This window comes from Bombus affinis, chromosome 1 (assembly GCF_024516045.1).
Source record: "Bombus affinis isolate iyBomAffi1 chromosome 1, iyBomAffi1.2, whole genome shotgun sequence".
NCBI lineage: Eukaryota > Metazoa > Arthropoda > Insecta > Hymenoptera > Apidae > Bombus > Bombus affinis.
In genome coordinates, this window is record NC_066344.1 from 4,072,485 (window position 1) to 4,084,353 (window position 11,869).

Sequence of the window (11,869 nt, forward strand, 5' to 3'; positions counted from 1 at the left end):
ATGCGTGTTCTAAAATATCTGATGCTCGAAATGCGTACACTCATAAGAACCTACATTAAGATTCCTCTGAAGTCGCGATTTTTTAATTAATTAATCAGAGACGCTGTTTCCCTTAGATTGTCAAATGAAAATAATAATAGCTGCCTTGCACAGAATATAATATATTTTTTAGTGCTTTTGTTGCGCAATTTTAGTAATTAGTTCAACTGTATATCCTGAGACGAGGAAGAAAAATGTTACTCTGGTTCGTCAGAACTCGTACTCAACGTACATAGCCTTATCTATACCAAGCCAAATGTCAAAATGTTTCCGTGTAACCAAAAATTGGTATCTTTCGAGTAGCGAAGGAAAGCAATTCGCCGGTACGAAAAAATTGCCAGTGATTCATACGCCGCGTGTGCCACGAAGCGTAGACGGAGGGCGGCGGGGACAAGAAGGGGACGTATGTCGTTGGCCTGTCGTACTTCCTTTCCCGTGAGCCCCGGGAAGTCTATTCAGAGGCCGCGCCACGACGTCCAGCATCCACATAGGGCCCCGGAGCGTTCCACGGTGATTACCATATTGCATGTCACATTGTCGGCGCACCCCACGAACGAGAAGAAGAGGTGGAAGAGGTGGAGGAGGCACGGCTACGGAGGACGAAGGAGGACAAGGAGGATGAGGACGCTAACCACATTGCAATATACCGGAGGGCACGGCGTCTATAAACCACCGCAATTCTATCTGCGTCCCTTCTAAGCGTACATAACTCCTGCCGCCAGGATTAAGCCTTTTATAGTCCTTTGAAGCGGCGGGCCCTCGCTTCTTTCCAACTCCTGCCTCTCCACGCGGCTTCTCTCTTTCGAACCTGCCAGCAACCTCTTTCTTCCTACCGTTTAGTCTTCTTCGTTTGTTCGTTTCTTTTTCGTTTTCTTTCTGGCGAATGCGTTGTTCTTGCGTCTGCTATTGATGCGTGTCGTATGGCGTAAAAGGGGCGATGAGGGGTGGATATGCGGGTTTTTATTGGATCTGTGACTGTGATGGATCGACGTCGATCAGAAGATGTGTAACTCGGACTTTGGCTTAGATCCAGGAGTTTGATGTCAGTTTGAATGAGAATATAACGTGTATATACACGTTCGTAGATACTAAGACGCTTACAAAAAGTGAGATAAATAATAAAAACTATTAGGGAATTATTAAAACGTTTAGAAATTATTATTTATTTTGAAACTTGCACATAGATAGTTAGAGGTTTTTAACATGTATACGAAATTCATATGTAATTTTTATATTTTATTCGTTCCTGTTTATTCCTAAGTTTCCATTTATATTAGGTAAACGTTTCTGAATTTCGCGCGCAATCCGTACATTATGACAGTCAACACGTATAATTAATAATTGCTCGTGTTGCAACAGTTCCTTCTGTAACTTTTATAAACAGAGTTTCTACGCATTTTTATAAAACTATAATCGATCGATCATTTCTTTCATAATCTAAATTAATTATCACATCTAATATGAAACCAGGGGTTGTTCTCATACCTGTAAACGGGGGTGTAGGTTCTGAGTAGAACTTCTTGTTCAAGAGTTCCTGACGATTTTTTGACAAAATGTTCTGTTAGTTTAATTCTATGATGATTTTAATATTAATACCAGTCTTCCTAACTTTTATAAATTTTTATAAACATTATAAATAGCACGAAAGAAACGTTCTTCTCATAGCAATACTACTATCGAACTATTACACGAGGAACTATACAAATTTGAACGATATTCTTATCCTTTATACCTACACTTACAACCCTATCGATATTTCATCTTACAAAACTTCATCCACGCACTAAACAGCATCGAAAACGTTCACAAACATCCAGCAATCTGCATATCGCGGTAATATACACATTTCCAATTCAACGTGGCTGTCTACGCAGTATAAAAACGAGGCAAACGTAGAGAAGGAAGCGAAGGAGGAGCAGATACGTGCGAGAAAACTTGAGGTATTAAAGTTGGCGAACTTGCCAGCCACCGTATCTACCTTTTAGCCGGCCTTTTCCCGTATCTTTCTATGCCTCCACCCTCTAGCCACCGCAACCCTCGTTTCGTCGCGTTTCTCGCTCAGCTCCGCCAGGATATTGCGATAAAAGAATTACTCGTTTTTCACTCTCCGCATGAGAACGTCCCACTGGACGAGTGTGAAAGGAAACTCGTGATATTAAGCTGAATCCCGAGGCTGCCTTTTCTGTCTGTCAGACGGCTGCATCTCCGGAAACGACGCTTCAAAGAATGCTTTCTCTTTTCTTCTATAATATATCTGCTTCGACTGCAGCGTTTTCCTTTTTAGTTTCTTCCTTTTTCGATTATTCTTATTTTTGTTGTTTTTAAAGAAAATCCAGGACGAGCCGCTACTAATTAAAGGACTTTGCTTCTCGTTGTCGTCGCTGAAACAGACTGTGTATTTATTGACTCAAGGTGGTAAATGCTGGTTTTCAGCCATAATTCGTCTTGCTGATGGCGAGCTTCTTCGTTCTCTGATTTAAGATGTCTAGCGTGAATAGGAGTCGAAGAATGAAAATTAAGCAGAGGTAATGAGACCGCTAATTAAGTAATTTGCTATTCCGTTTAATTTCTTCTTAGACGATAATACTGGTTTCGTGGCGTTATTTATTCTTCGAATTATTTTTGGCAAGCTTCAATTTTAAAAGAAAAAGAAGATTTATTTAATTTTCAAATCGCTTTTCTATTGCCAACATACGAGGCTTCTAGAAGTCGCACCAATCAATTCCAGTTTTTATTAATTTCTTAATTTCATTACATAAGTACACGATTAGTATTCGATTGTCGAGAGACAAATAACCGTTGCGAGCTTATTCATCGCTTTTGTCTATCGATCCTATGCAAATTTCCTCCCACGAACAGTTTCACAAATATTTCGAAAAAAGAATTGCTTCTGGCAACAAGACAATACCGAAGCATCCAGAAGCACGATTCATCACGGGACGTGTTCGCGTCTGGGCTACACAGTTTATCGTGTAGCTGATTCCGTATTTTTGGCAAAGGAACTTGCATTTATCCGTAATCTCTCGCAAACCTGCGAGAAACGTGTTCGCGAATACCGCAAATCAGTCACTGCGGGACAAACAACGTGCCAACCTCGTATCTGAGATTCCACGCATGGTTTCCGTCGCAAACACGAGGAAATCCACGTCCTTTCCCCTCGGACGTTTATCCACCGGTTGAACAGGCAACTTCACCGAATGAAACGATCGTTTTTAAATTGATCGAACCGTAGTTAATTGCACAAAAACGAAAAAAGGGATAAAATTACAGCCTGCAACAAAGTGCAGCTTGATCGATAACGCAGAGGGGAAGATCGATAGAAAATTTTAATGTATTATTAAAATATATTATTAAACTGAAACGATAAGATCTGCTTGAGATTGGACAGGTGGTTCTACGGATTTATTAGTCGCGACCGATAAACGGATGCAATTTATCGGGACATCACGCCGATGGCATCGTGTATCGTTACTTTCTAATTTATACATTTAACGTCTCAATTTATTCCGCTGAAAACTCCCTCCGCCATCGTCTAATGCGGATTAATTGAACAACGAACATGAAGGGTCGCGCGATTTATGCGAGTAATTCATCTGGTTATCGTGGCATTGATTATTTGTGGAATGTAAAAATCCTGTATAATTTTCATGGTAATGGATGGTGCGCAAAAAATGGTTGATGGATGGACTTTTTGGGAGATTTAGATGCACGAGTATCTGCTATACTCGTATGGAGAAATAATATCCGTCGCGTCGCGTCGCGTCGTTTCGGTCTGTTCGATGGCTGAAATTATTTTCACATTCAGCAATTTTATTCCTAATGTTTAATGCATTTGTTAGTGTAGTTTACGAATGTTGAGCTCGTTCAAACATGTACTCTTATCATATCTTATCGCGTCTTCATCTTATCACAATATAAAAAGTTACGGATTTATCGATAGGTCGAAAAAGAACCAAACAAAAATTAAACCACGTGTGTACATATTTTTCATTCCAATAACTCAAACCTTACATATCGAATCAAGATAAACTTGTCAAGATCGAGAACATCGTCAAGATGGGAAGATACTAATGAACCGCACAAGAGCAAGGGAAGTGCTGTTCGCTATCGCCCACGATACTGTACGGTCTTTTTAGATTTTAAAAGCTCTCACGTTGATCGATCGATTTGCGCTATGCTTTTGGTTTTTCGGGATCAATCGTATTCTGCGTTGCGTTTACGCCAACGTCACGCAATGTTTCGCGAATTATTTTTATACGCCAATACATGTGCTTATCTTCATGATGGCATTAAGTCTAACATAAATAACCAACCAGACCTGCATTTCTTTATCTAGCCATCTTCTCGCCTCTGTAATACGCACTTCTCAATCCAACAACTCGAAGCTTACACATCTTGCCGCGCGCGTTGGTCTGTTACCTTGATGAAGAAAAGCAAGGAACAAACTATCCCGTTCGATTCCTCGCGTAGGTAGCTGAAGGCTATCAGACGGAGGAACCTTGGAAAACATCATTAACAGCGTTTAAAGACGCGCGACGGTTTAGGCATGGCACGCTATCGGCTAACGAGCAAACGGAAGAATTACGACTCGGTTGCCGATGTTCCGTTTACATTCATGATATCACGACATCGTTTAACGGGCGCGGGAAATGTTTGCTATTAGCGCAAAATTGCCCATTTGCTGGCCAAGCAACACGTTAATTTCTATGATTTCTGTCCGCCCTGTGGGCCTTGTCCAACCATTTGGCTCGTCTCCTTGCTTTTCTATTTGCCCCGAGGACCAACTTTTCTTCCCCTCGTTCTAGGCCGCGAGTTTCCTCTTTTTGTTGATCCCTTGTTGCACTTCCAGGTATCCAGCCGCGTGATTACCGCAATTTACTCGCCGCGACGCGAGTTTCTCTCTATTTCGATGGCGTGAAGAAGCTCCAAGTCGCTCGTGGCGTTTTTAGGCAAGTGGCAACCGTTGACTTCGCTATCAGATTTCTTACGTTTCTTTTGAAGGAGATCTCGCTGCGAGAACGATCATGCCAGGTGTAAATTAAGTTATTAAAGTCGCCCGCTTTTTATCCAACGCTGAAACCGTTTAACGGTTATTATGGGCAGGATTAATCCTCCTGACGACTTCTCAGACTGGACGTCATGTGCTTTGGATGGCGTTCTAATTTATGATAGTTGGTTATAGTGTTCTTACGAGGAGTTGATTTGACAAGAGTTAATTGTGATTCTGATTATCCTATTTGAAAGAAGAGGAATGTCTAGTAATCGACGTGCTTCGTGTTAGATCCCTGTCTAGGCTTGTACGATGTGGACTGAGATCGAGTTTTTCAAACTTTTGTCGATTATTAATGTTATTTCCTTGTTATTTGTTAAAAACGTATTGAAAAATATTCCATGATGAAGCAAGCAAGTCGTCCAACTGAATTTCACAGTTAAAATTGGATAGTAGCTATTATTTATCACGTAATTGCATTATCATTTAAAATAATTACAATTTACTACCTAATCAATTTTTCGGCAAAATTTTAATATTTCTCTTCCGATAACATTGGCTTGGCAATTAAGTGATTGCGGATTTTGTCATTACCACCTAATGGAAAAATTCGCAATCACTTAGTTGCCAACACAATATTACTCTGTTGTGACATATTTTTGTTTTGCATTGGATTTCTTCATTAAATTTTTTAGAAAAATACGACTTGACTTAGCTACTACTTTTTTGTGTTACTGATCAGCAGATTGTCATAATTCGCGTCTTATGAATCATTGTTCTTCGCGCTAACATCATCCAGCAGCTAACATCATCCAAAGCGAATCTCAAGGTGAATTTTCCTTGCAAGAAAAGGACACAGGTTTTCTGCGAAAATATCGAATTATCGGTGTCAGTGGGATAACATTTCCTGAAAAACACGGCAACAGGCTGGCGCAAAGGTTACGGTTAGCCTGTGGGCGTCGGTTATACCGCGCTAATGTCAAAGTCGATCGAGGCGTTAGCCAGAGCGAATTGTTATTGCACGCGCGATACTTTTCCGCTTGCTCACTCGTTGCCTCTTAACGAGCACAATTTATACGGCCGTTCATTATAGTTATTCAATAATTGACGGTTCGCATTGTGCTCGTGCCGGATTCCGGGGTCAAACTCGAGTGAGCGCCAACTTTAATTGCGCCGAGTCAGCGCACGCCAATAAGGATTCTTTTCGTTGGCTTTGAATACATAACGAAACCATGGCCGCTTACGATTTTCAGATAACAGGCCGTGTCGGTTGCGTGAACGCGTAAATCAGCCTGTATGCGAATTCCTGTTTCTTCGGGGATAATAGGGTTTCGTTGATGAAGTAAAGAATGTTTTAAAAGGGGACGCGATATTGTGCAATATTATTACACGTTGCTGTTTTTCGTTCATACTGCTGGATGTGTTTACCGCGAACTCGTAGCTTTTGTGGAAATGATATTGTATTAATTATCAGTGTATTTAGTAGAGTAAAATGTAGTAGACAGAACGTAACTGGTTGTCGTTACAATATCTCTTTGTATTATTGTAAAATCTGTTACATGCACATAGTCTGAAGCAAAATTATCATTCCGTATAGATAATTAATCTATTTCGCTTTTGTACGCGATATATGTTTAACCATAGACAAATTTTCTTTGATAAGAGACATAATCAATCTACATTCATGAGAAGAATAGGCTGTGATCGCGGTAGCTTCTGCTCTTGTTACAGTGTCTCGATTTTATTGGTAAAAGCTATTCAGTATCGTTTGTTTCATACTACTTTACTGTTAGTGTGTTACTGTATATTAAATACAAATGGATTATTTCTAAAAAGTTACATGAATATGGTTTAAAAATTGATTCTTATACAATAATACAACATACGCAGAGATAACTTCGAGAAATATAACATACAGTGTAATACAAATATCATGAATATATAATATTACATTGTAAGAATATACGATAGATAGCGTGAACGAAATATATCAACTTGTATCTTCTTCAAGAACAACGGAAATATTCCAACAAAACAATTCTTGTCCCTAGACGAAGGAAGAAATAAGCATATAAGCAACAAAATTCCAGAATCTCAAAATATCATACAACAATCTACAGCCACGAGAATCCTAAATAATAACACGGTACAAACACACGAAGAAACTGTTTAAACGTTTGTCATATTTACCAAAGAATGCATCTAGCTCACCTATTAGAAACTTTAATCCTAACCCACCCTAGATACAAAGCCATAACAGACACACCCTACAGCTCGTGTACGAAACTGCAACTCAACGAAAGGGCTAATAAGGTTTGGCATGGCGTGATGGTCACACGTGCAAGTCGGACGAAACGCGAATTACCGTTGTACCGCGTAACACCCTCGCGAACATTATCGTCTCCTTGCCTCGTAGACTTGTTTATGGCTGACCGTACCGCGTGGCTAATGGGCATCCTATTAGTCGCTGCTGAACCTAGAAAAATCCTCTGGCGGCCCTCTAATGCGCCTCCGCTCTAATAGAATAATTCTCCTGCCGCATTAGTCAGTCCGCGACTCTAATCACGATTGCGGAACGCGCGCGGTGGCTACGGGTGAACCGGACGAGAAAAAAGGGCCAAGTAGGGGAGGCAGGAACGCGAAGATAGAGCGCGGTATGATAATAATTGAATTAAGTGAACGTCGCTTAATGACACTCGTTACATTACCGATGGCCGGGTCGCAAGAAAGCACCAACGCAATCGCGATCTCACGTGTAATACGACGTACAAGCTGCCGGCGAAGACGATGCATTTTACATTAGCGGCATCGCACAGTATTCTGAAAAGGATATCAGATCGTGAAAAAGTTGTAATTTTCATTATTTTATGGTACTTAATTCTTGGCTTCTTTAGATTCTTGTATTATAAAGGATCCTTAACACTAGAACTATCGGCATTTGAGACGTAGCTCTCCGTCGGAATGACCGGTCTTTAAAAAATACGTAATAGTAGAATATTTTCATATTTATTATTATCTTACAGAAGGAACTCCATGTTCTGAGATCATAAAAACTATATAATAACAATAAGTACAATAATGAAGAATATTCAGTACCAAAACCTTTGGCAACAAGAATATAAAAATAAATTTCCATTGGTAAATATAAGAAGTATAATATAACGATATAATAATAAGTGGAATAAGTGTGATAGAATAAATAAAATACAAATATAATTTAATTAGTCCGTTTTTTGGCTATGAAAGTTATTCAAGTAAAGTAACGTGTACATACACTGGTTCACGAAAATATTTCAACGCTTACTATAAAGAACCTTCATGTCCATATTGTGGATTAACTCGTTGTTATATCGAAGATTATAACAACGTTTGTAAAAGGGAATCTGAGATACTCCAAGTCTTCGCAACGAACTCTATTCATCAAGCGAGTGTTGATTATTCTGCAAGTTCGAAATTAATACTTGTATACGCGAGTCTCTTAGTAGTTTGTGTGTTGGACATTTTTTACCATGTTCTGAATGGTTATTTATTCTATTGTAATATCTATATACATTTCCAGATTGGTTTCAAAGTTTGCGAATGTAACCATGGAGGATGTATCTTATTACTATGATGCTAATGAAATTTCATTAACATATATCAACGATATATTTATATATAAATTTTCTACGATAAGCGTTCAAATACTTGCAGAATCTTTTTATGAATATAAAGGTTGTAACCTCCGTATTCAGTTTCGTATTGGTTTCAAATTTCGCCGATATAATCACCACAGTCGTGTTGTATTGCAATTACGAACAAAATTTCAAAATATTTTATATAACACACGCGATACACGCATAAAAGATTTTACCTGTACCATTTAAGTCGATGGAATTCCACAAAATTTCAAGCGTGTACGAGCCGCGTCGATGATTAAGGGACGTTAATTGAATTAACCGCAGGACTTGTCAATCGAAAACATCATGGCCTGTTCCATACGACGGTTAATCGCTTGACAATCCGTTGCAACGCATGCTGCCCAATGATAAAGGCCCTGTGAAGGAACGTAATTTCCTGGCTGCTCGCTTTTGTGTTAATTGCGAGCCATCCAACGGCCAGGGATAGCAGGTTTGTTTTTCCTTTGAATAACAAGTTTTCTACCGACCAGAACGCAATTATCCGCCAAGTCGCCGCCACCACTGGCGAAACTTACGGCCGAGCTTTCCCATTCCAGCCACTTGATCGAGCGACCAACCATTTGCAAGTTAATTTGTAAACGTTCACGGTGCGGTTGCGTCGGAGCCAGTGACATTTTTCTTCCTACGAAAATACTGATTTTTAGATCATTGAAATATCGTTGAACTGGAATATTCTTGCAAGTTTGATTTAAGGGAATCGGAAATAGCGAGATTTAGGAAATATATTTTAGCGTGGAAATGCTAAAACTTCGAAGACGATTAGGAGCTTGAATTTGAAAATGTTAAAGTTTCGAAATTATGACGACTTCCGATCTAATTTTATCTTAGGAATTCAACATTACTAAGATTCTGTGATTGCTAAGGAATTATACTGCGAATTCAAAGACTAAAGTCTTGATTATAGTGGATATTTGAACAATTGAAGTTTCAGATTATTAAGAATGTAATATTATTAGCAACTGAAGTTTTAAGATTGCGAATAGAAAAGCTTAAATCTATTTTTTAAAAATTAACCATATTTTTATTTTGTTAATAAAAGCATCGGTCTGTTGGTTTATAAATAGTTCAGGTTTTTTAAAATATTTGGTTAGGATTAGATTTATTATATGTAATAAATATACTTTAATATGCTGGAACTGACGATCGACAAAGGGTCTTGTTAAAGATGGTCGATAAAGGATCTTAATTAAATAGTAGGCCTGTTTGAAATAACATTATAATTATGATACAGGGACGCGATAAAGTTTAATAATGTAATTAAACGATTCTTTCACGATAACTTTGCATCGATTTTATTATTCCCGTAGGCGCTTTTCATAGGTTTTCCTTCTCACGCGTATTCTCAGTTTTCCTTCTTTACCCTTTTATTCCCGGTCCTATCTTCTTGTTTGTATTGTCTTATCGCTTTTCCAATCTTGTACCGGAGATGATAAACATAATGATAGTAGGATTCCTCGAAATTATCATTTTTCGGGTTGCACGACTGATTAATGAAACTAAATGATTCCTTGTTATTCAGATCATAAGATTATTACAATGTATAATTTCCCTGCTCCTTGTACGACGTAGATTTCCATAACGCGGAAGTTTTAAACAACATATTTTCTGTATCTTTAAATTTATAAAAGTGTATCTTTCAAATGAAATCTTCGAATAAAAAGATGAAATGAATAAGGATGACTATATCCAACATATTTTTATTTCTTGCTTACAAGGATGAAAGACAAAATATAAATATTTTATTTATATACAGTAGGTATATTCTACTTATAGAAAAGTACTTTCCACTTGAGTTTCAAAAAATTTGTTCAATCAATAATATCGACGTATGCTTTCGCGAATTATTTTTCATTTCAACTGTTTCCATAAAATTTATTCAGTTGAATATTTCCAATAATGTGAAAATTGTATTTCACTCTTAATCCAATGTCAATTCCAAAGTGATGCGATCAGAAGAAATAATTTTATCAATATTAAAAAACATTAAATGAAATTATATCATAGCCGTATAAGTCACTGTAACATTTCCTTAAAATTTCATTACTTCCAACTAAATTAAATTCTTACTCGATTAAAATATAAGAAAGCGGCATAAATTCCTACAAATTAATTTTCATTCCTATTCTTGCTTCCTTGAAATTTATTCGCAACTGAATACTTCCAATTAATAACGTTTAATTAATAGTACGATAATATTAAACGAGTATTTTAAATTATCATATACTCCTACGACACAATTATCATTTCAACTACTTTTTCAACGTTTAATCATAAATGAACACATCGATTCCGCTCGTATACACATTCAACGATTCTACCCTGTGTTATCGCACACTTTTGCTCTTCGTTTGCGTCGTATGCTTCTTCTACTTTACTCGAAAACTAAACTTTACTCAAGGATAACAGGATGTACTTGGCGGAGGAGCAATAAAGGCCAATGAGAGGCCGCGAGGCATAATAAAAATGCTAATTCACAGCTTAACGCGCGTCATGTTTGTTTAACGAGAACGCTGAAAGTTTCGCGGCCGGCAAATCGGCCAGGTTGCGGCAACGATCAAAATGGTTGGGAAAATGTGTCAGAGAAACGATGGTAGAAATTGGAGCGGCGCCACAGACGAATATTTTTGTCGATTGATTAACATCGGAGCTGATGTGCAATCAAGAACGGTATGCCCGTCTAATCAAGCGATTTGTATTGCCGTGAGTTGTATGAACTCGTGATACGCATACTACCTTCTATAGGGTGTCATGGATATAGATACATTGAAACCATTGAGCAATTTGTAGACTAATTTGTGTGTATTTGTGTTAATTGGAAGGAATATTCGTGTTTTTCTGTTAACATATTATTTTTATAAGCGGTTCGGTAAAATGAATAGATCTGGTAGAAAGAAATTGGAAGAATTATATCTTAACGTGTGAATTTTTGTAAAGTAAAATGTAATACAAAAGGAAAAAGACAAGAAATTTTAATGCTTTCAATTTATTAAAGTAATAACTAAATTATTCATTAATACAATTCATTAAGAAAGTAAGATGAATGAAAAAATCTAATTTTACTAAACTTCGTAACACAAAGCCTATACGCTAATTAGACAATTGATACAAAAATAATAAGACGCGTGCCTACTTTGAACTCACTAGAAATGGACGTTTCTCT